The sequence below is a fragment of the Crocuta crocuta genome, unplaced genomic scaffold (assembly GCF_008692635.1).
Source record: "Crocuta crocuta isolate KB4526 unplaced genomic scaffold, BGI_CrCroc_1.0 scaffold129, whole genome shotgun sequence".
In the NCBI taxonomy this organism is placed as follows: Eukaryota; Metazoa; Chordata; class Mammalia; order Carnivora; family Hyaenidae; genus Crocuta; species Crocuta crocuta.
The window spans coordinates 10,996,818-11,021,053 of record NW_027551571.1 but is presented as its reverse complement, the minus strand read 5'-3'; positions in this window follow the sequence as shown (position 1 = coordinate 11,021,053).

Sequence of the window (24,236 nt, the reverse complement as noted above, 5' to 3'; positions counted from 1 at the left end):
AATATCATGAAACATTCAGTCTGGAACAGCTCTTAAAGCTAATCTGGTCTAATAGCTTCATTTTCTAAATGCTCAAAGGATTTAAAGAACTTAGAAACACACATTTGGTATGTTAGGACTCTCGCCCCATCCTCCGAGCACTCAGGTTTCAGGCTGTTGTACTAGACCTTCTCCAAGCCCACCTGTGCCCAGGCAAGCTTCACGGACAGGGGCTTTGCTCTGGGAATGTCTCCATGGAGATGCCATGCTTTGCCAGAGGTGAATATAGATCAGACTGAAAGATCTCCTATACTGGTTTGGGACCTGCTTTCTGGTCAGGCCAATGTTGCCTGCGTGGGTCCCTTGCCCAGTGGATACTTGGCCTTCTCTGGCCTCTTCTCAAACCTTTAGTCTGTCAAGTTTCCAAAAACAAAGAGAGTAGATTTGGGGTCCGCTCTCAAGCCTGGGTTCTCCACTGCAGTGAGTGGACTTCAGGGCTTTCCTGGCATGAGCTGACATTGACCCCCGTGTTCTATTTTAGCCTGTCTGTTACTCTGCTGGGGCCTGGAATGGGGTTGAATACATGACTTCACTACATGTAAGTAAAGCCCTCGTGAAGCAGAGCAGAGCTGGTGCCGGAAATAGAAACTATATTCAGTCAAGGGGAGGCAGGCAGGCATGACCGGCATCTGTCAGATGGTCCCTGGAGAAGGCGACAATCCTGCCTTCCTACTCCCGAGTCCCACTCTCAGAACTGAGAACCTTAGCTCTTCCCTTTCTCTGTGATGGAGACATTAACGATATAAGAAACTCACTGAAGAGAAAATGGTATACAACGTCTACCATTCTGGCCTATGACAGGAGTGCAAGCAGTCTGTTTTGAATAAGTAAATGAATTCCCGGAGAGCCAGTAATCAAGCCATATTTACATTGATACATTGGAAGGTCATTGATATATCAAGGCCTGGGGGAACTTGAGGACGAAGAATAAACCGAATGAACTTGTATTGTTTCAAATTTTAATATTTTACATTTAATTTAAAAAAATTTTTTAACATTTATTTATTTTTGAGAGACAGAGAGACACAGAGTGTGAGCGGGGGAAGGGCAAAGGGAGAGGGAGACACAGAATCCGAAGCAGGCTCCAGGCTCTGAGCTGTCAGCACAGAGCCTGACGCCGGGCTTGAACCTATGAACCATGCATGAGATCATGACCTGAGCTGAAGTCAGACACTCAACCGACTCAGCCACCCAGGCACCCCTACATTTTATCTTTTTATACTTATTTATTTAGAGAGAGAGAGAGCATGCACATGGCTCTGGGAGAGGGACAGAGAGAGAGAGAGAGAGAGAGAGAATCCGAAGCAGGCTCCACGCTGTCAGCATAAATCCTGACACAGGGCTCAGTCCCACGAACTGTGAGATCATGACCCAAACAGAAATTAAGAGTCAGACACTTAACCCACTTAACTGGCTGAGCCACCCCGGGATCCCAATGTTTTACATTCTAATTTAGACTCCTGACTGGGGTCTTACCAGAGACTGGTGTCTACTAACTTCAGAGAATTCAAAAGAAAAAGTTTCAGAAATTAGATTTATTTGGTATTTATTAGATATTGGGTGCTTTCTAATAAGTCACAATGGCCCAGGAGGAGGCCCCCAACAGCCCCATGGGCAGGAATTTTGCTACCCTCTCCACCAACAACAAGAGATCACTAGGCGTGTCCCATATCCATAAAACCAATGCTCAGGACCACCGTGCATGCAGGCCTCGCGTGGCCTGGCAACATCTCCTTTCCGTTCCCATCCTGACCCAGGAGCACTGGCCCGCGGGAGGCTGGTCTGAGGGTCCTGCAAAGTCCTCAGCGGGCAACGCTTCACAGATGGTAGAAGCCCCCGTCACCACCCCACCCTCCCCTGGGCACGCTAGGGAACAGCTTTCAATTCCTGAGACCCAGGCACGCTCTTCCGCTTCCCCTTTCTCTGCCGGCCCTTTGCTTCCTGCCCTCCGTCTGGCCCAACTGCGCATGCACAGGACATCCCCCACCAGGCGCTCTCTCTCGCCTCCTCTGTCTCTCCCTTCCCCTTCCCTATGTCTGTCTCTCTCTGGTGTAGCCGCGTGGGGGCAGGTGTCTCCCCATAGGGGAAAGACCGTCTTCTGTCTGTTCACCCTCAGGCACCCAGCGTCTGCGCACTGGCTGCCCTCCCCAGGTTGTGGCCCACTGCGCTAGGCCTGCTAACGCGTTCTAGAGAATTCGGCTTCCCAGACCCGACGATGCCAGCGCTTGCCCCCTTCCTAAGCAGAAGCACTGAGGTCTCTGTGGAATCCCACCGTCCCGGGGGCCAGGAGCCCTGGGTTACGGACCCAGCTGTGCGCAGGTTCCCGGGGAATGAGGAATGGTGTTGGGCCGCTCACTTTCCCTTTCTGGGCTTGGTGGCTGGCTGGCTGCAACACAAAGAGGTGAGGCTAAAGGGTTACTCCACGTCTCTTCTGGCTGGAACACTCTGGGATTCAGAGATGGGGGCGGGGGGGCAGCATTCCTGGGGAGTGACACAATCCCAAACAGGGAGATCAAAGGGGCTGTGCAGAGGGAGGCCCCAACCGGGAGCTCCCAGGCCTGCGTCTGGGGTCAGTAATTAGCTCCTGCGCCACCTTCCTCTCCCCACTCCGAGCTCCGGGCAGGTGGGCGAGCCCTGTGGGCCCAGCAACAGAGTCCTCCCCAGGCCCGAGGATCGGGGGTGCAGGGGAGAGGGAGGGCGAGAGAGCCCACCGGGAGCTGTGACATCTGTATGGAACTTTCTGTTAGACAGATGCAAAGTTTAAACATTTTAACAAAAAGCAGTCCACTCCAGGCTTTCTCGGCACCAGTGTGAGAACCGTAGTGTGCGGATACCTCTTAAAGTATTTGATGAGAGACTAAAAGGCTGACAGGCTAACACTTCACTTCCTTCCAATTAGGGGCCTTGAACATCAAAGGCCCAGGCCCCACTCAGCCGGGCTTACTTGAATGAATTAGGGAAGAGAATGAGTCCAGGAGCTGCTTCCTTCTCTCCCTCGCAGAGACGTGGGGCTCTAGGGGCTTTAATAAGATGTTGGAGGTCACAGGGGTCAGGCTCTGACTGGGGGCACCGGGAAACTGCCAGAGTGTTTCAATATGTGTGGTGTTTGTCATGCAATCAGGCCCGCCAAAGCCTCCCCTTGTGGGGCCGGTCTTTGGGGGACCATTCTGGAGACAGGGCTCTCTCGGGGAGTGGGGGCCCCCCAGGTTCTACTCTGGCGGGTAGAGGGGTCACCAAGGCCATTGATCTAGAGGGAGCTTTTTCCCCAGAGTCCAGGCCTGAGATCCAGGAGCCAAGGTGCTGAGAAAAACAACCATATTAGGTGCCTGTGCATTAGTTTCAGAGATGTGCCATATAGACCCAGTGGCTGTATGAGGGCAGGGATGATTCTCAGCCACTCAGCTAGCTGGATCTGGGCATTAAGCAGAGAGAGAGAGTACAATTCTGTGAGTAGTCAGGGCCAGGAGAGAAATCAAAGCATTTCTTTTTATTTGATTTAGCTTAATGATTGCAAAAGACCCAAATCTCCTCAGCTGCAGCTCTCGCCAGCGGCTTTCAACGTCTGCTTGCATATTCCAGGGGTGGGCAACTCACCATCCCAAAAGGCTGTATCTGTCCCGGGGAGGGGGGGAGGGGGTTGCTCTCATAATTAGGAAGAGTGTCCTTCCATCCTTCCATGGAGTTGCAAGATTCCTTCATTTTTTTTTAAGTTCATTTATTTGTTTAGTCATCTTTACCCCCAGTGCGGGACTCGAACCCACAACTCTGAGATCAAGAGTCGCATGCTCTTCCAACTGAGCCAGCCAGGCAACCCCTTCTTGAACACCCACCCAACAAACTCTGTTCTGCTTCATGCAGCTGAACGAACAGTAGGCTCTCTGGAGCCGGATAGATCTGGATTCAAAAGCTGGCTCCCTGTTTCCATGGTCCACAAACAGTCAGGTCACTTTGATTTTAAGCTTCTGCTTCTTCTTTGGCAAATTGGGGTTTTTGCATTGACTTTTGAGGATGAGAAACAATGTTTACAAAGCACCTGTGAGACCATGGGGCACACAGTTGGTACTTAATGAGATGTTCCTATTCTCTACCACCTGTTATGACCTATGGGGTTCCCCTTCTCCAGGCTTAACATCCCCCAACCGCACCCCCATTTCATTGCAAGGTGAAGAGGAGTGTCTGGTGGGAGCCCATGAAGAGAGTGGTCTCCGGTGACAGAATGGTAAAGGAAGACCTTCCGTGCTGAGGGTGGAATGAGATGGCTCCAAGAAGTTCAGGTGAAGTCTAGTAAACCGGGAAGTGCAAAGTAGAGAGGGGAGCACTAACCCAGAAAAGGAGACTGAAATATATGGGAGATGTTTAGAGGCAGTGGAATAGTGCGATTTGTCTAGAACACAGGATGGAGGCAAAGAGAGACGACCGTACAGCCAAGACAGAACTCTCATAGGGAGACCTTCAAGTCCTTTGAGCGTCATGCCGAGGCGCTTCGGGAGGAACTGCTGTACTTGTAAACTGGGCTTTTATGATAAACTCATGATCCACTTTGATCCTCACAACAATGCGAAGAGGCAAATATTGCTACTCCCATTTCACATATGTGGAAACAGAGGCTAAGAGAGTTTCAGTGGCTTGCCAAGATCACAGTAAGTGGAAGGGCTCCCTAGGATTCAAATCTTCTCACATCAAACCCAGACTCATGAAACGATTTGTGCTCCTACTGAAAAACACAAAACCAATGCAAACAGATGAGAAAACAGAGGGAGACAGGGCTCAGGATGGGCCCAACCCATAAGAGAAAGAAGCTTCCTGAAAGAGATGGGCCTTGCTTGGGGTTTTCTCCACATTGGACTCCATTGGCTGTTGAACATCCTGTGACTAACCCATTACTGTCAAGGTCAAAGGAGAGACAACCTGTGATGTCTTTAGAATATAGTTTGTCTTTACAAATGTTTGAATAATCTGCAAAATTATAGAAATTATCCCCTATGTATGTTGATGACAATAGTGGCTTCAGAGTACGGACCCACATTTATTACACACATGTTATTTGCTAGGAGCTTTTACACAAGCTCTCTGCATTCATCTTCACCCAACCCAGTGTGGTAGGCATCTTCATCTTCATTTTCTAGATGAGAAAACCGAGCTGACAAAAGGGTAAATGACCTGCCTAAAGTCAAATCCTTAGTTTAAGACATGTGTCTCTCTGGCTACAAATTGTGGACTCTTTCCATTCTATTTATTTTACTTCTGAACCTAAAAGTGGTGCCCTGTCTGAGATGATGCATTCAGACTCTGTACTTGATGACCTCAAAGCCTCAGGTCACAGACAGGAGATGGAGGCAAAATCTCCTGTGTCTCTACCTCCTAGAACGGAAGCTGAAAGCCTGGCATCAGGTTGATCCACCACTCCCCGTAAGTTCTTATTTATGCCCTGAATGCAAAGGTCCTCAGGACTGCTCCTAAAACCCTGTTATAATTAACCATTAATGAACTGCATCATTATTTTGAAGGCCCCATCAATATCTCCCTGTGGCAAAGTCAGCTTTAAGCCATACACATTTACATACAGATTGCAATGCATCCCTACACCTTAGTCACTTCCACTAGGAGGGGCCGCTGTGATCATTGTTCTCAGTCCCTTTCTGGAGCAGCAGTGAAGAACTCCACCCAGAGTGTGTGGAAGACCCCGGGATTGCAGAAGAGACAGATCCTGCATAGACTGACCCTCCAGCCCAAAGAGTCCTCGGTCTAGCTGAACAGGCAATGACCGGGACAAAGGCAGAAAACCAAAGAGTCACACAATGGATGCTTCTCTGGGTTAGAGACACAGATACTAACATTTCCTAGTATTCCATGAGCCATGACTGTTCAAATAAACTAGAGCCTCCAACCCTGGGTTCCATTCGATGATAACCATCAGGCTCCAGTTAGAGGACTGATTTCATCATCATCCATAGACAACACAAAGCATTGCAATGATACCACATCCCCAAACACTTGAGGTGTGGTCAGCTTTCCTTTTTCTTTTTTCCTGGTCTTCACAGCAACATCCACCCATCTAGACATGGTCAACACAGTGTGAATATACAAGAGATTACAAATCAAAGACATAGCGAAAGGAATGAGATGATATGTAATATGCCAATTGGACCTGGCCCAAGGGGCTCAGTAAGGTGAGTGTCTGGAGACAGAAGCTATGGCCAGACAGCGGCCCATTCTTCAGCGTCAGCTGAAGAGACACCTGTCTTTCAAGGGTGCATCTGGGAGTGCCCCATGAAGGCGATTTCATGACAGCCTGAAATTCTGTGCACTCTAGCCAAAGACCTATTTCCCTGGACCCAGCACCCCTCAGGCCCTGATGCTCAGGTCTGTGCTCGCTACCCTGCCCGCATGTGACCCTCCCCACACCACTTTCCAAGGCTGGCTCAAGTCATTCCCCTTCCACAAAACCTCCTGTGATTCCCTCACCTCCCCAAACCCCTACTTCTTCACCTGTACAGCAGAAGGAATGACCTTCCTTCCCCTTCCCCGGGTGAGAGGGCTGTTCTGAGCAGGAGCTAAAATGGCTGCCACACTGACAGGTACTAGGAAAGAGCCAGAAAGACCCAGACAGGAATCCCTGCTTCACCTCATCAGAAGAGGGCCCTTGGAGTGCAAAAAAAAAAAAAAAAAAATGCTCTTCTATTCTCTCTTTCACCATCTGGCAAAAAAAAAACTGGGGGGAGAGGGGAGCTAGGGTGTTTCTTTCTAGAGCCCCTGGCAGGTGAGGGGAGATAAGACAAGGGAATTGGCTCAACCCCATTCATGGAAGGTCAATGGGGCCACTTCATTTTGGCTTCATCCCTGTTGCTTTTTGTCATGATTCCTTTTTCTCTTCCTTTCCTTTACTCTCTGAAAATCGAGCCAGCCCGTCTCCACATCCCCTGGCTCAGGTGGTGATTGCAGTGTTTTACAGATTACAGAGCTGGTCCTTTGGAGAGTCACAGCTCCCAATTTCTCCAAAACTGTGGGTTCTGACAAGCAATTCACTGAGACATTGGGCTAATTGCAAGATGTTTCTGAGTCTCTCTGTCCCCCTTCCCACACCCCCTACACAGTGTAGATGTGCTGGCCTCTACGGCAGCCATCAAACAGCAATCTCATAAAGCGGCCTCATCTTCCAGAAAGCAGGGCAGCTCCAGGGGCCATTTTGCAAATGTTTGACCCCCAGGTACCTCCAGGTCACTGGGATTTATTAGTTGGAATCTGCAGCTCAGCAGATGACATTTTAAAAGGCGTTTTATTGCTTCATGACCCATGTGCATTGCAGGGTAATTCTGAGCCTTTGTGTCTGCTATGACTGTCCAGGCTGCAGCCGCTCCCGCTGCCCCACAGCCCTGCTCACCCCATGCAGGAATCCAGGAGTGATCACTCCCATGCCCGTCCTCAGCCTCGACATCCAAAATGTCAGGCTCTCCTCTTCTCCCAAGCTGGGACTCGATCTCGGCCCAGTAGGGTCTTTCCTACCGAGAACCTGGCTGGAAGACGATTCCAATTAAATATCCCCGAAGGCCATAGAAGTCAGACTATGCTGTGCATATGGGGAAACGGAGACTCGGAGAGGTGATGAAGACTAATTCAAAGTCATACGGCTCATATGGGATAAAGTTAACACTGGGACCCTGGATATCACCCTCCATCATCATTCTGCTCCACAGGCTACATCTACAAAATGCTCCCATTTGCTTTAAGAGCAATGATCCGTAACACATGTTTTAAAGGGTGATCCCTGAAGTAGCATCACCAAAGACTAGATAGAACAGAGCAGCCTGGAGGCCGGATTCTCAGGGAAAGTCAGAGACCACTGGAAGATGCAGTGTGAACCCCTCTCTGTGTGCCTGGGGCAGCCTGGACTGCCTGTCACCTTTCAAAACACATGGTGCGGGGTGCCTGGGTGGCTCAGTCAGGTAAGCATCCAACCTCGGCTCAGGTCGTAATCTCATGAGTTGTGAGTTTGAGCCCTGCGTTGGGCTCTGTGCTGACAGCTCGAAGCCCAGAGCCTGCTTGGGATTCTGTGTCTCCCTCTCTCTCTGCTTCTCTCCGCCCCCCCCCCAAGAAATAATAAACATTTTTAAAAACCACATGGTACCTAGCACACAGCTTATCGCAAGTGGCCCTTTGAGATTGAGGGCAGAAGCAGCCTCCTCTAGGCCATGCAGTCTGACCTGAAGGCTTCCTGCAGCCTCTTGGATTCCCCTAGATTGTAGCACCTGCACCTCAACCATGAACTCTTGTGGGCAGGGATCAGGATGATTCACTCCTGTCTCCCCAGGACCTTCCCCCATGCCTAGCCCAAAGTAGATGTTCATTATATGTTGATTTTATTAAGCTGAGCTCCAAATTTGCCACCCCAGGGAATGCTGCCTCTTCCATTTAGCATTCCTCCGGGAAGTAATGGAAGTGTTGAAGAATACGCTTCTGACCCTGAGACACACATTAAAGGAGGTGATCCAAATCCTGCAAGACTCAGCCCATTCTTGGTTGGATGAGGTTTGGATGATAAAAATCACACACATACACGCTCTGCTGTTTTGTCAAACACCAGCCTCTGGGGGAGCAGTAATGTGTGAACTCTTTTATTGGTTTCTTATTCAAGATCAATGAAACACATAGTTGAGCCTGAAATGATAAGGATCTTCTCCTTAGACTGCCAGCCGTTCCTTTTTCCCTGAGCCAACTCAGCCTTGGCTCAGTGCAACAGACTTTCATTGAGTGTCTACTCTGAGGCAGTAGCTGAGTGAGATGTTAGAATGACAAAAATGAACGAGGCAGAGTCCCTCCTCTCAGAAGTGTGTCAGCCTAAAGGAGGAGAAAAATGGGAAATCAGATCATGAGAGTACAATATGATGTGTGGTGTGTAGGAAGCCCTCAAGCGTACTGAAGCATGGGAAGGGGTGTGCGTGAACTTGGGTGACCATGAGGTGGCCATCCACTGGGTGATGCCTGAACTGTGCGCTGAAGAACAAATAGAAATAATGGTGTGAAGCTCGACTTGGAAAGGCATAGCCAGCAGAGCGTAACGCATGAGCAAAGGTACAGAGGTGAAAAAAGCCTGGTGTCCACAGAGAGCTCCATAGCCTTCGGTGTTGCTGGGACAAAGAGGCTAAGGTAGGCAATGGCAGGTTTGGCAAAATAGAGACCCCATCATAGAGGTTGTGTATGCCAGCCGAGGGAGATCTGACTCCATGCTGTGGCAACGGGGAGTCATTAGATGATTTTAAATATGGTAGCAAAGACTTATGTGTCTTAGGACAATTCCTTAGGTGACCGTGTATGGGGTGGATTGAAGTCAGAGTTGGTGGAGGAAAGGAAGTCATTACAAGACTGTTGCAACAACCCAGAAGGGGCTAAGTCTTAACTGAAGGCAGAGGAGACGGGATGGAAAGAAAGGAGGGCTCAGGAGATGTTCAAGGGAAGTGAGGGTAATCAGACTTAGGTGAGCACTTAGACGTGCAGAACTTAGACTTCCTCATTAAAACGGCCCATTCAGGGCCATGAGCTTGCCCTGGCCTATCACGTGGTAGGGCCCCGCAGGTGGGCACGTTGGGTTCGCAGAAACCGGTTGGAAATGTGCCAGGCGGAGCCATAGCTCTTTCCCTTGGAGTGACTGGGAAGAATACAGTCCCTCAAGAATTGAGGGAAAGCAGCCTTCTCTCAGGAGAAGTACAGGATTGTAAAGAACACATGTGCCGGCCTGTCAGTTACTGACGCTCCAATTCCCCCAGTTCTCCGAAGGTGCTCTGTGGTTATGGGCACCGCGGGGTTCATTTAATTGGTAGCCTTTGAAATGTTTTTGCTCTCCAATCTTCATAAAAAGGAAATGAGGGCTGTGGTGGGCGGACGAGGTGTTGAGCCATTCTGGCTACAAGGAAAGAGCCCGGGCCTTTGATGAACCCTGTAAATAATCAGTAGCACATGTCCACACTGCACTGCCTGGCACACACGGGGCTGGGGGAATGCTGGGGGAGGTAGCGAGAGGAGGCAAGGGGGAAGACAAGGGCAGGTGCCGGTATGGGTGATGGTCAACAGGGCCGGCATCAGGCAATGAGATAGGAGGGCACAGGCTCTTAAACTGGGAAGGAGGGTAACACAGAAGTCCAGGGTCCCATGCAGAAGCTTGCCTTTCTTTAGATGTGTTCACCCATCTAGTGAATACTAGTGCCAACCACACAGGTGTCCAATGACAATCCAGGGAGTGGCAGCAGAGAATAGTGGTTAAGCAAAAGCACGAGGCTGGGGTGCTCAAATCCCTGTTCCGTGACCCACAAGCACTGTAGCAGGACACATCACCTTGCCTCTTCACATCTGTGTCTGTCCTTCTTAGAAGTGGAGTAACAACGGCACTCCCATCTTAGGATGATGTTAGGATTAAAGAAGAAGACACGTGCATATGTTGGCACCTAGGAAGGGACCACTAAATGGGAACAGCTCTTGATAGGAAAGAGCTGAGCACTGTATTCAAAGAGTGAGAGAGCCTCATGGTACTCCCGGCACCAACAGAGCCCGAGGAAGATAATTAACTTCCGACTCAGCGTCAAGTACGTTGCCGGTATGTACCTTTTTTGCCACTCACGTAGCCCCAGCTCCATTATTTATTATTCTCGTTTTACAGATGAGATTAGCGAGACAGAGAAATTAAGTGACTTGCCCAGGGTCACACCTACTAGGATTTGAAGCCTAAATAATTCCTCCAGAGCCCACGTTGTTCACCACTTACCGGGGATACCCATGCATACAAGGCGAGCCATTGGCCCCCGCATGGGGCGGCTCTGAATTGTCCTTCCCAAGGCCTGGCATTTGTTGAGGATGCCCCGTAGGCCATACGTGGGCCAGGCGCTTCAGGAAATCGCACAGCATCATCACGATGTGAGCTGGCTCCTGCTGTCCCCACCTTACAGAGCAGGTGACAGATCTGGGGAGGCTTCCCACTCTCTGCCTCGGGCTCTGCTCTGGACGGGAGTCTGCCAGACGCAAGCTCTGTGCCCCAACCCAGCCTTTCCTGCCATTGGGAAGAGATGGAAAGGTGGAGACGGTGATGGGCCCCATGCATTTTCATTCACGGCACCTTCACGGACTTTCTCCCCTCCGCAAAGCAGGTATTGTCACCGGATTATTCCTGAGGAGCCTGAGAATGACACCCAGGTCACAAAGCAAGCCTGCCGCACCTTCCTTGTCGTCTTCCCTTCAGAGAACAGAGGGAGTGGCATTTACTTCGAAGCTCATTTCAGGAACTGAAGACATTTTGCTGGTCTTATCTGGGACAACCAGCGCTCATTTCAGAATTTGGGGAAGGGCCTCGGGAGGGCAGGCCACGCGCCCCCCGGCCACTAGGAGCTGCACATGCGGCCCCTGCCTCTGGGCTGGTGGCATCGGATGCTGCTTTAATTAGATCGCCATGGTAACGAGCTGCAGGAGAACAATAGACAGTTGTGTACTTGCGAAAATCATCAGCCTCAGACAAGGCCCGCTAAACTGTAATTATGCCGGAGTAGGAGCGGATCTTCATTCTGGTGCAGGAAATAAACTGCCAGCCTCGCCTGCTTCTCTTCAGATGTTATTTGAACACCGGGGTTGGGATTCCAAGTGAGCTGATTGTGTGAACTCATATTCTGAAATTGTCAAAGCCCCATATAAAGATGATCGTCTTTACATCCTGGATTTTTGACTTGCGCATTCCCAGAGGGGAGCCGAGAGCAAGGTAAGGAAGGGAATAGTGATCACCTAAGTAGCATTTATGGGGTGTGGCCAGGACAGATGCTTTATGTGGTCTCCCCTAATCATCACCATAAGCATCTGCGGCGGGTGTCCCGAGCCCCGCTTTGCAAAGCAAGGAGCAGGCTCGGGCGTCTTGTCTTGTGCCGCACCTTCAGTGAGGACCGAACGAGGTCTTGACCCCAGTGTGTTTGGCTCTGAGGCCCAAAGGCTTTGCCCAGAGCCACATCGCTGTTCAAGGACAAAAGGAGACAGCCCAGTCCAGCTGCACTTCTAAGAAGCTCTCTGAAGCCTCCTTTTGATGAAACGTGAGGGCTTCCCTTTAATCCAGTTAGTTTTGCTCGTCTGATAAGATGCAGTTCACTCCAGCCATCAGAGTCGCCGAGCCCCATAAATAACAGAAAGATCATTTAAAAATAAATTACCGGCTGAAGGCAGGGAAAACTCATCCCTCGACTGTGGCTCTCCCCGGCCCCCCATAAATCTGTTGTCTTTTCGGCTCTGCAGTGGCCAGGGTCACAGACCATAAAGAGCTTCCACAGAGAAATTTGAAAAATCCCAGCAAGATGAGGCACGCAGGAGTCAGGAAAAGCACCCGAGCTCTTGCCGGCAGCCCAGGTGGAAAGACACCGCCCTCGGGCTGGATGGGCAGGGCAGGGTGGGCACGCGCTTGAGGAGCCAGCGGCCGCCCTGCCTGCGGGGGCTGCAGGGACACCACGAAAAAAGACCTCAGCCCCTGCAACATCCCAGTTCCTGACCTACTTTTGCGGGAAGACATGACATTTTCAGTCTCACTGCAGCACGAAGCTGCGTTTCCCTTTGGAGATGGGACCCAGTGACCTCAATTCCTAAGACTGAGGATGAAGTGTGATTTTAGATTTTGTTTTTTTCCAGAGAAGACACAGTTGTGTTGGAAGAGGGGGATNTCAGGGGCAGGTGGGGCCGGTGGTAGGGAAGTGTGAAGCGGTCCCTTGTCCCCATGGCCACTCTGCATTCTGCCACAGGACAGCAGGGTGGGGCCGTGGCCTCAGGGAGCCTCTGGATGGTTGACAAAGCAGTGTCAATGGCTATCCCTTCATCTGTCAGCCGAGCTGTGATGTTCCAGTGAAATGGTGCCCTCCAGCCTCCTGCTCAGTTAATGGACAACCGTAGGCATCTTCTCCTCACCTGTGCTTGGCACAGCTCACAGGTGACAGAGCTGAGCCTCCGGGATGGTGTCAGAACACCCTCTTCGTCCTCAGTCACTTTTCACACCCAGCATCAAACAATGTATTACTCCCTGGAAAGGCACAAGATTTGGAATCCTTGACAATTTGAGCCCCAAGTGCTTTTTGGGATTGTCATTTAAAGGAATAGTTTTTTTTTTTTTTTTAACTTTTTTAATGTTTATTTATTCTTTGAGAGGTAGAGAGAACGACCGGGGTGGGGGTGGGGGTGGTAAAGAGAAGGGGAGACACAGAATCCAAAGCAGGCTCCAGGCTCTGAGCTGTCAGCCACAGAGCCCGACACAGGGCTCGAACTCACAACCCATGAGATCATTACCTGAGCTGAAGTCAGTCGCTTAACCGATTGAGCCACCCAGGTGCCCCTATATGAGTGGTTTTAAACTCTGGGACAATTAACCTCTCGAGGAGTGTTTTGAAAGCCTGGGACCCTTTTCCCTGTGGAACAAAGGTACCTGTGAACATACATCCAAGCATTTGTGAGCCACCCCAGAGACTCTACAATTCCCTGACCCCCCGTCCAGGGACCCCCACATAGGGTTCCTGCCCCAGCTAAGAATCTCAGCTCTGGTCTAACCTCCTCATTTTACAGACAGGTGATCAGAAAGAGAGAATGACCATCTCCAGGTCACAAAGTGAGCGACCCCACACTAAAGCCCCATTCATCCTCTCTCTTCGCAGAGAAACTACTATAACAGCCCCTTAACTGGCCTCCCTGAGCCCCTCTCCAACGTATACTCTCTACCAAGATGAAGTAGCCTTTTTCAAACACTGACCACGTCAGGTACCTGCCCTGCTTAAAATCCTTCTGTGATTCTCCATTGCCCCTGAGATATGAGCCACCACCTTCCAAACAATCTCCAAATGAGGGACCACATTTCGTGCCCCCGTAAAAGGCTGTCCACACCAGGGCTCCCCCAGGGAGCCCAGCACCCTGCCTGTGAGGCTTCCACATTATAGATTTTCATACCCTCCAGCTCTGCCAGTCTTCTTTCCAGCTCCCGGACCTTTGTATATGCTTTCCCTTCTTTTGGACACGACCTTCCTTCCTCATTTAACCCGCTACCTTTTCAAGAAGAACTCCCCCAGATTTGTCTTACCTGAATCAACCAGAGGCCAGCCAGAACCAAAAGCCACCACGGGTTATTCCAGATGGCTGGGATTTAATACAGGAGTTTTGTCACATAGGGGTTGAAAGGCTCAAAAGGCTTTTAAGAATTGATGGTGAGTTAACCCAGAGGTTCATGACTTCGGAGAGCCATTTCTAGCCCCGTCGTTAGGAGAGAAAAAAGGGAAGAGGTAGAGTTACTAGGATCCGGAAGTTCAGAGAAGGGACTTTGGGGGTTAGTGCTCTGAACACCACACGTCTGGGGGTGGGGGCCTCTGAGAGGGCACCACACAGTTGGGGGAAGGGCACCGTTGCGGGTGGCATTAAGGCCTCAGGTCTCGATGTCTGGATGTCTGGTGCTCGGGTTCAGAGAGCTGGGTAAGGGAAAGGACAGAGCTGGATCTTGTGCTGCCCTGAGCATTAAGGGACGGGAGCTCTCCCTGTCGCTGTAGGGTCTGCACAAAATGGGAAGAGAGTTTCCTTGAATCCAGAGGAAGCGTGGCAGCAAGGGCATCTGGGAAATGTAGCCTGAGGACTACCAGCCCCAGCACCATAGAGCAGATTATGGGATGGGTGCGGCCAAGACACCAGAGGAAATAACTGTCACAAACCCACCCCACACTGTGTATCTGTTGACCTTTGCATTTAATTACGGGCTCTGTGAAGTTTGGCCAAAACCATCCCATATCCCAGAGCCTGGCACAAACCTCAACAGTTGGCACTTAATAAGTGTTGATGGGCTGACGGAATAGGAGGAGCAAGAGCTTTCTGAGCCTCAGCTTCCACAGCTGCAAAGTGGAGCTAAATTCCTCTCCACAGAATTATCGTGATGATTACCAAGTTGATGGACGTGAGTGGACCATGAGCTGTTTGGACCCGGGTCATGACAGAACATGAGAGGCCTCCATGGACAATGTCGGGCTGCACCAGGAGCCATATTCTGAGCTTGTTTTTAACAGCGTGTGAGGATGTTGAGGAAAGAGTGTGAAGCCCACTTACTGCCTATCTTCCCCCAAAGAATTTCAAAAGCTCCTTCTGCCTATTTTTGTCCCGTGGTGCTTGAGTGACTATGTGGGTTATCACCTGTGACAAACATTTTTATAGGAGTGTTGACGTTTCTGGTGTTTCCTGATAGGCCAACGTCACCTATGGAACCTTGTGGAAAAAAGTCAGCAAACGTTCCAACCTCAGGGTGTTAGGGGTGGAGACAAGCACACACAGAGAGGAAGATTTGGGTCCAGAACACTTAGCTGGTGTTCAGAGAACTATGAACACAGTGAATTCCTTCAGACCTATCTGTGAAGCCCACCGGGCAATTCGTGTCACAGAATATCTCAGAAATGAGAGCATTTGCACACACTGAGACACCTGATCAAAGATGTGTCTAAACATGCCCTGTGGGTGTGGAATTCCTTAGGAGCCAGTTCAAGAGGCTGTCTGTCACCTTGTCATCTTCCTAGTGAAAAAAGGTCCCCAGACCAGAGAGTCAGGAGATGTGGGTTCTGGTCTTCTCGTATTGGCTGCCTCTGTGAGTTTGGGTGAATCCCTTCTACTGCCTTTATCTTGATTGGTTCTCAATTTGGGCCATGCATCTGAATCATCTGGGTCACTTACTCCCAGAGATCCGATGTAACTGGTTTGGAGTAGGGCCTAGATATTATATAGTTTTCAAAATGTTTGGGCCTCCAGGGATTTAAAAAAAACAAAAGCAAACAAACAAAAAAAAAACACTGTTGCAACACATTTCAGCGTTCATCAGAAGCACCTGGAAAGATCATTAAAACACCACAGGCTGCCCGGCCCCACCTCTGAAGCTTCTGAGTCTGTGGGTCTGCGTGAAGTCTGGGAATCTGCATTTCTAACGAGTTCCCAGGTGCTGTGGATGCTGTTAGGCTAGGACCACATTTTAAGGAGCTCTGCTCTAGTCCAGTGGTCTCAACGACAAGTTATTTTGCCCTCCGGGAGACATGGGGAGGATGTCTGGAGATATTTTTGCTTTTCACAACTTGGGAGAGGGGGCCGCTACTGGCTTCCAGTGGGTAAAAGCCAGGCGTGCCCCTAAACATCTTAAAATGCACAGACCATTTCTCCAAATCTGGTCCAAAATGTCAATGGTGTCAGTGCCTCTGCAATTTCATGTGCCTATAAATCACCTGCAGTTGTGTTAGAATGCAGATTCTGATAGAGTCTGTCTAGGGAGAACCCCAAGAATTTGCATTTCTGTAAACTCTTTGGCAATGCCCAAACTGCCAGTATTCCATAGCTGGGGCTCCTTCAGCTCTATGAACACACCCCACAACCCCCGTCAGCAGCCTGGGATACACCAGTAGACTCTGCCCGTCACTGCCATATCCTCGAGCCTACGACAGTATAACCACTGGCAGAGGAAGCCTTTGGTGAATGCTAGAAGGTTGTAAGACACTAATTATGGGTAAGCTGAGATGGCCTCCCTCAATCCCACCATCCTTGGTCAAGGAGCCCATGAGAGTCAGGATCTTGTCTGTTCTTCTTGGTTCTTCCAAAGCTGAGCACAGAGCGTGGCACAGATGAGGAACTCTGTATACATCTTTGGTACAACATGGGACAGACGCAGTAAGAGCTAACATTCTTGTAATGGTAGATGATCACTTTCCAAGCCTGCCGCAAATGATCCCTCCATCAAAACCAGCCCTCTTCCTGGGCTCGGAGGTTCTCTTTTGCAAGACACTTGCACTTGCACAATCTCATTTGATCCTCAACACAAACTTACGAGGAGAGCAGGGGCCAGCCCCACTCACAGATGAGGAGCCCTAGGTGCAGAAAGGCGTAGAACCTGGGCTAGAATGAGTCCGGCAGCCTGGCTATGCCATGTCATGCCACCCCCTCATCGCCCAAAGCGACGACTGTCTGCTTCAGACCTTCTCCACTCCCCTGAGCCCTGCCCTGCTTTTCAGGATGGTCGCACTTCTCTCCTTTCTGGTTCTGCTTCTTCTGCCTTTTAATCCTCACCCCCCAACCCCCCACTCCCACCACCTAAATACCAGACATCTATTTCCTCTGCCTAACTGGCTTCCTGTTTAGCCTTCCTGCCTGAGGCTGCCTGGGATGGCTGAGGGCTTCCTGAAATGTCCACTTGTTGGTCACTTCAACTGATGGAGAAAGTCAAGGTCCTGCCTTATTCCCTGTCCCCTTTCCACCAGCTCCACTAATCACATTGGGTACAGACGCTCCAGCCCACATAGCACCTTATCTGGGATATTTTTTAAAATATTTTTATTTTTGTTTTATTTATTAGATTTTTTTTTCATTATAAACCAGCCACGTGGACGGCATCTGTTTTGTGTTGGCCCTGTGGCAGCCAATGGAGAGAGCGATTTATAATCCAGTCCTTCTCCCCACGTGGTCTTGGGAAAGGGGTGCGGATTCAGATAGATTTCCATCCAGATGCTGACTCTTGGTTCTCCAGCCATTGGCTGCTCCTTCTCTGTGTCTTGCTCCTTACTTTTCCTGACTGCCCGATGCCCAAGGGCCTGCACCCCAGTCTCTGACTTTCTCTTCTTTCTTGTTTTAAAAAATGTTTATTTATCCTTGAGAGAGTGAGAGAGACAGAGAAGGAGCAGGGAAGGAGCAGAGCGAGAGAGGGACAAAGAATCTGAAGTAGCTGCAGGCTCTGAGCTGTCAGCACAGAGCCCGACATGGAGCTTGAACCCACGAACCGCAAGATCATGACCTGAGCCAAAGTCGGAGGCTTAACCGACTGATCCACCCAGGCGCCCCTGATTTTCTCTTTTCCTGAGCACATACTCCAAAAGCGATCTTATCCCCTCCCCACGGATGGTGTACCGATTTCTATCCAAAGCACCAAACTCTCACGTGAACTCAGACTAATATGCTCAACACGTGCTTAATACCACCGCTTTGATGTCTAACAGGGAAAAAATATGTACGTGTGTCCAAAGCTACATTCTTCACTGCTGCCCATCCCCACAGCGTGCCCCTCCCAATTCTATTCATCTCCGTAAGTGCCAGCTTCCTTCCATCTTTGGAGAAATCCTTGTCACCTGTCCCTTGCTCACAAGCCTCATTCAGATTTGGCTCTATGTCTACAATATGTGTGCTCACTTCTACCCCTCAGCCCCCCCACTTTTCCTGGCCTAAGTCACAGGATCTCTCACCTGGACAATTGCATGAGCCTCCTCTCTGGTCTCCCTGCAGCCATCCTTGCCCTACAGCAGACTGTTCTCCACAAAACAGGCTGTAATGCTTTACCATGTGTAGTGGGCTGAGCGGTCACCTCAAAAAAAGACATGTCTATGGCCTCTAATCCTCTAATATTCTAATACTAATACTCAGTCTCTGTGAATGGAAACTTCTGCCCTTAAATTCAATGACGCTCATCCTTAGAAGACACAGAAGAGAAGATACAGAGGAGAAGGTGGTGTGAAGACAGAGGCACAGACAAGAGAGGTGTGGCCACAAGCCAAGGAGTGTGAGGAGCCACTGGAAGATGGAAGAGGCGGGACAGATCCTCCCTTTGAAGCTCTGGAGAGAGTACTGCCCTGCTGACACCTTAGTTTGGACTCGCGGCCTCCAGAACTGTGAGAGCATACATTTCTGTTGCTTGAAGCCAACTAGTTCTGTAGCCCTGGAAGACTAATGTATTGTATATGTCAGGCCATAGCCATTCTCTGAGGCAAATCCCCCAGTGTCTTTCCATCTCATTTTGAGTAAAAGCTAGTTCCTTCCACAGGGCCTTGTGTAAGCTGACCCCCAACTGGCCCCTGACTGTGTCCCCTGCCACACTACCTCTTGTCCATCTACTCTGGCAACACTTGCCTCCTTCCTGTATTTTGACTCCATGTATGACCCCACCTCAGAGACTCTGTGGTTCTTATTTCCTCAACCCAATATAGTTCTCAAATACCCATGGCTCTCTCCCTCTGGTCCCGGCTACAGAGGCAGAGAGGCCTGCTTTCATTCCTGATGTCCAATACCCCACCGCTCCCCACTGGCCTTATCCACCTCATACTGCTGCCCTTCTTAGCATGTGTCACCATCTATGTGTACCACACGCTTATCAGTATGGTTGACTATCTGTCTCTTCCCACTGAAAGGACAGCGCCATGAAAGTAGGGTATTTGTTTTCTTCACTATTGTATCCCCAGGACTAACAAGTGCCTGGCACATACTAGGCTCTCAGAAGATGTCTACGGGGCAGTTGCCTCTGGCCATCTATGTGATGACGTGTACATCGCTCAACCTCTCTCAGTTCCAGAGGCACAATGGGATCCAAGCAGAAGCAGGAGGAGCACATATAAAAGCAAAGAAGTCCGAAAGAGCCAGCAGCGTGTGAGCAACGACACAGAGCTCCCTGTGCCTGGAGCATAGGGTACAAACAGTAAGCAAACAGGTAGAGAGAAGCGGAAGAGGGGGGCAGAGTCCAGCCAGAGAGGGAGCTTGAGCTAGGTTCTTTCTATCAAAGACTTGGAATTCCCTCATTATCTTTGAAAACTATGTTCCTGGGGAGGAGGGGGGAAATCACTATATCTGAAAAAAAAAAAAAAAAAAGGTGAAAAAGCTTAAGAAAACTATTTGATGTCAAGATTGTAGAAAACATTTCTGGTCATCTTGGGCTCCAGGTCAACTTGCTCAGTTTACAGATTTGAATTTTGAGGCCCTGAAAAGGAAGGATCAAGATCAAGGACAAGGCCATGCATGAAGTTTCTGAGAGAGCCCCTATTAGCTGACTCCAAGTCCAAAATTCCTTTCCATTCTAGGTGATAATCTCTGAAAGGCAAGGAATATCTGACACAGGGGATTAAAAAAAAAAAAAAACAGTAAGAAATGTCTGCTGTTCAGCTCTAGGACGGGATGGCCCCTCTTCAGAGCCTCACCAGTCCCTCAATTCAGGCTGAGCAGGCGCGCAAGTGGGACCTGTGGGGGGGGTTGAAGCCTCCCTCCTCTGAGTTCTCAGGCCTCACATGGTTCAGAGCAAGTACCTCCCTATCTCTACCCACCCACCCCTCAATTTCATTTTTATCTACGGCACTGAAGTATAATTATGTGCAATAAACTGCTAATGCATAATGGGCACAATTCAATTACTTTCAATGTTCAATGACTTTGATTTTGCACCTGCCATAATCAAGATACAGAGTATTTTCATCATCCCTTGAAATTTCCTCTTGTTTCCTTTGCAGTCTTAGAAAACCACTGATTGGCTTTTGGTCACTATAAATTAATTTACATTTTCTAGAGTTTTATATAGATGACATCCTACAGGTGTTTTTTGCCTAACACATTTTATTCAGCATAATTGTTCTGAGATTCACCCAAGTTGTTGGGTCTATCAGTAGTGTATTCCTTTTTACAGTGGAGAAGCATTCTGTTGTATGGATGGACCACAGTTTGTTTTTCATTCACTTATTGATGGACGTTTGGGTCATTTCTAACTGTCAGCAATTACAACCGAAGCTGCTGTCAACATCTGAATACAAATCTTGTAGACATGTTTTCATTTCTCTTGGGTAAATACCTCAAAGTGGATGTATGGTGTGTTTCACTTTTTTGGAAAACTGCTCACCTATTTTCCACAATGTGGTACAACTTTACATTCCCACCAGCAGTGTCTGAGCTCTCCACACCCTCACCAATATTTGTTACTGTCTGTCTTTTTCATCTTTATCCAACATGGAGTGTGTGGGGTGCTATGTCCCTGTATTTCATTTTCAATTTCCTGATGGCTCACGATGTTAAACACCTAGGCATGTGTCTTTTCTTGAAATATCTTCTCTTCTTTTGTGAGGCATCTCCTCAAATCTTGTGTCCATTTTTTCATTGTCTCATTTTTGAGTTATAAGAATTCATTATATATTCTGGATTCAATCTTATGTGAACAAGAAGTTTGCAAATGTTCCTTCCTGTTTTGAGATTTGCATTTTAATTTGTTTTTCTGGATTTAGAACAGTGTCTAGATCATAGAAGGTGCTCAACAAAATGTACTGGATCCAGATGTTGTTGTCTAAAATCATTGTGAACCCCTTTTCATCAAACAAGAGTAAGAAGACCTCTCTATCCACTCCTAATTACACCAAATCAGAAAGTAGACAGCCTTGACCTTAAACCTCAATGTCAACACTTTCTAGCTGCAGGACCTTGAACCAGGTACATCAGGTTCTTCTGACCTCAATTTCTTCTCCTGGAGAGAGAGGACAAAAAACACTTGAATATAGGATGATGTCAGGATTACAACATATAATACATAATACATGTAAAAGCCCCAGCATATTTTATTCTGTCAGTGAGTCACTGGAGCTCAAATCCAGATTCAGTCAATGTGACCCAACAGTAGAGCTGGCCTCTGGTTTACCTCCCAAGAATGGTATGTTTAATTGTTCCTGAGAGTAATCAGGGTGTTTTGATGGGATTTGAACGGGATAATCAGTTCTGATAAATTGATTGTATTTATTGGCAAAACGGTATAAACAGTTCATGCTTCCCAAACACAATCCCCACCCTCTTTCCACTAATATGCATTAATCACACAAGCTCCCAGATTGAAGGAACAAATTCCAGAGAAACCCCAATCAGAATTGATGAGCTTAGTAAATGATGCTAGTGTAGAGATGAACACCGGAGTGGAAACACAGAATCTCCCCCATTGTATCCAGGGTGATATGTATTGTTTGGCCTGATATCCATGGCCACTCATAAGCTGATTCCAACAACTGGTCAAGTTTCCTTCCCTCGCCACTCAAGGCCCACCTTCCCTCTATCCTCACACATAGATAATTTTTGATCCAGCTACAGCGCTAAGGCCTATTATGATTTCCATGCTTCTATACCTGCTGTTCTCACTGCTCACTGCCAGGCATACATACCCTTTGCAGAATCATCTGCCTGGCAAACACCTGCTCATCCTTAAGAGACCAAAATCATGTGTCCTTTCTTTTGTGAAAAGTTGTAAAAGTCTCCATGGGAAAATTGGTTCCTTCCAATGTGTTCTCACAACCCTCAACACGATTTCTATTAGAACACCTCTTCCATTGTTTTGTAACAAACCACTGGATTCGTTTACTTCTTACTGACCATGGAATGCAGGTCAGTCTTAGTCGTATTCTATACTTCAGTATTCCTAGTTCCTCACACCATCTCTGGAACATAGCAGACATGTGACTTTTTTTGAAAGAATAAATAAATAAATAAATAAATAAATAAATAAATAAATGACAAATAGATGGATACATAAGTGGGTTAGTAAATAAATGACTATAGCTGTTTGGACTCTCCACTTCTTCACTTGTGAAATCTGTACAAGCCGATTCTCTCATCTCAAGCCATGCCTCACATCTGATATTTGGTGACCATCTGCTTGGGGAGTCCCATTACCTTAGAAGAGCCATTGATTTTTCTTCCTCTGCATGGACTCTCAGCCCCACGGCAATTGGGACTCATAAGAGAGACAAGAGGGAGACGGGCAAGACCATGTGTTAAGAACTCAACAGAGACATTCAGGTCATGAGAAGTATGCATAGCTCCAAATGTTTCCTAACTTCTTGTGAATAACCCCCATGTTTCCAATAGGAAACCTGGCATCTATTTCGATGGAAATCCTTTTCTGTTCCCAGATGATTAAGTGGTTGAAATCCCCTCCCTGCTTCCCAATCCCGATGGCTAAGTCTGAGCTTCTAGAAGGATTCTGATATATTTATATCTGTACTCCTGTTTGGGGGTAGGAAGCAGCATGGTGGAAAGGAAAAGTTTCCAGATTTAGAATCCGTGGCCTGAACTAGAATCTCTGCCCTGCCACTTGGTCACTAGGCAAGGCCATAACCTGTCTTGGCCTTAGTTTTCTCATCTGAAAATGGAGGTGAAAACAGGACTGTAATAATCAATGTGTAGGAGATCTACACAAAGATCTCACTTAAACTATAGTAAAGTTGTGTTTGATGAGTTTCTTCTTTTCCTCTGCACTCCCCAACCCCCATATCATTTCTTTATCCAGAATATCCTCATTTCACCTTCGATTTATGTCTCTGTGTTACTTACAGCCTGACACCTTTTATCAATCCAAGTGGACTTTGAATAGCTGTGGCCAAAGACAGGGGAGGTCTAGAGGGGTGGTGGGAGGGCTCTTAGAATAACAGACTTAGCTAAGAGACCGTTCATACACATCTGGGCTTGCTGGCTCCTAGAAGCAAGCAGAGCAAATACTTGAACACAAAGGCAAGGGTCACAACCTTCAGAAAGGGGAAGAGGGTGAGTCTTCAATACCTGGTAAGATATGAAGAGTGCTGTTGTTTTGTGTTGCTTTATTTACTTGTTTGTTTTTAATATATATGCAAACTACCTACCACAATGTAGGTAATCAATGAAACTGCAATTGCTGGTCATTGACATCATGTTAATGTGGAAAAGAGAGTGTGTATCACCATAGATACAACAGATGAATGTAGTACAGAATAGGAAAAGGACCTGAGATGGCAGGTAAGAATTTGAGCTTTGGTTTCAACAAAACAAGGCTCTTGGTTTACTGTGTTCAACTATACTCAACATGTCTGTAAGGGGATTGAAGTGAGGCTTCCTATAAGGGTTGCTTTCAGCTTAAAAAAAGCAGCTACCACCTTTTATCAAGTCCTTAATGGACACCCCAACTCACATACTGCTCACAGGCACCTTGACTCAAAGAGAGGACTGTTCTAATCGGGACCAAGGAGTTGGGGAGAAACCATGGCTGGGTTTTGAACACATGGGGATCACACATTCCAGGACTCGCTACTTCTTTTTGTTTCTGTTCTACAGACCAGAGAAGATTTCAGCAGTTCTGCTGTGAAATTCTGCCAGGTTTCCAGAGCTATTTGATACCAGTTTCAATAATAAGCTAAGGAAACAGAATACTGTACTTGCTTTCATCCATTCACTTACCCATTCACTACTTCATCTCTATATCTTATTGGTCATTATATTCTTCAATCCATTGATGCATCCATCTAGTTCACATTTACTGAGCACCTGATAATATCTAGACATTGTGGATACAGAGATGCAGCAGCCAATATGCTGGCGTATATGAGCTGAGAGAATTTCCCATCACACTGAAACAGCAAATACTAAAACGTTTTATAAAATAATTAAAGAGA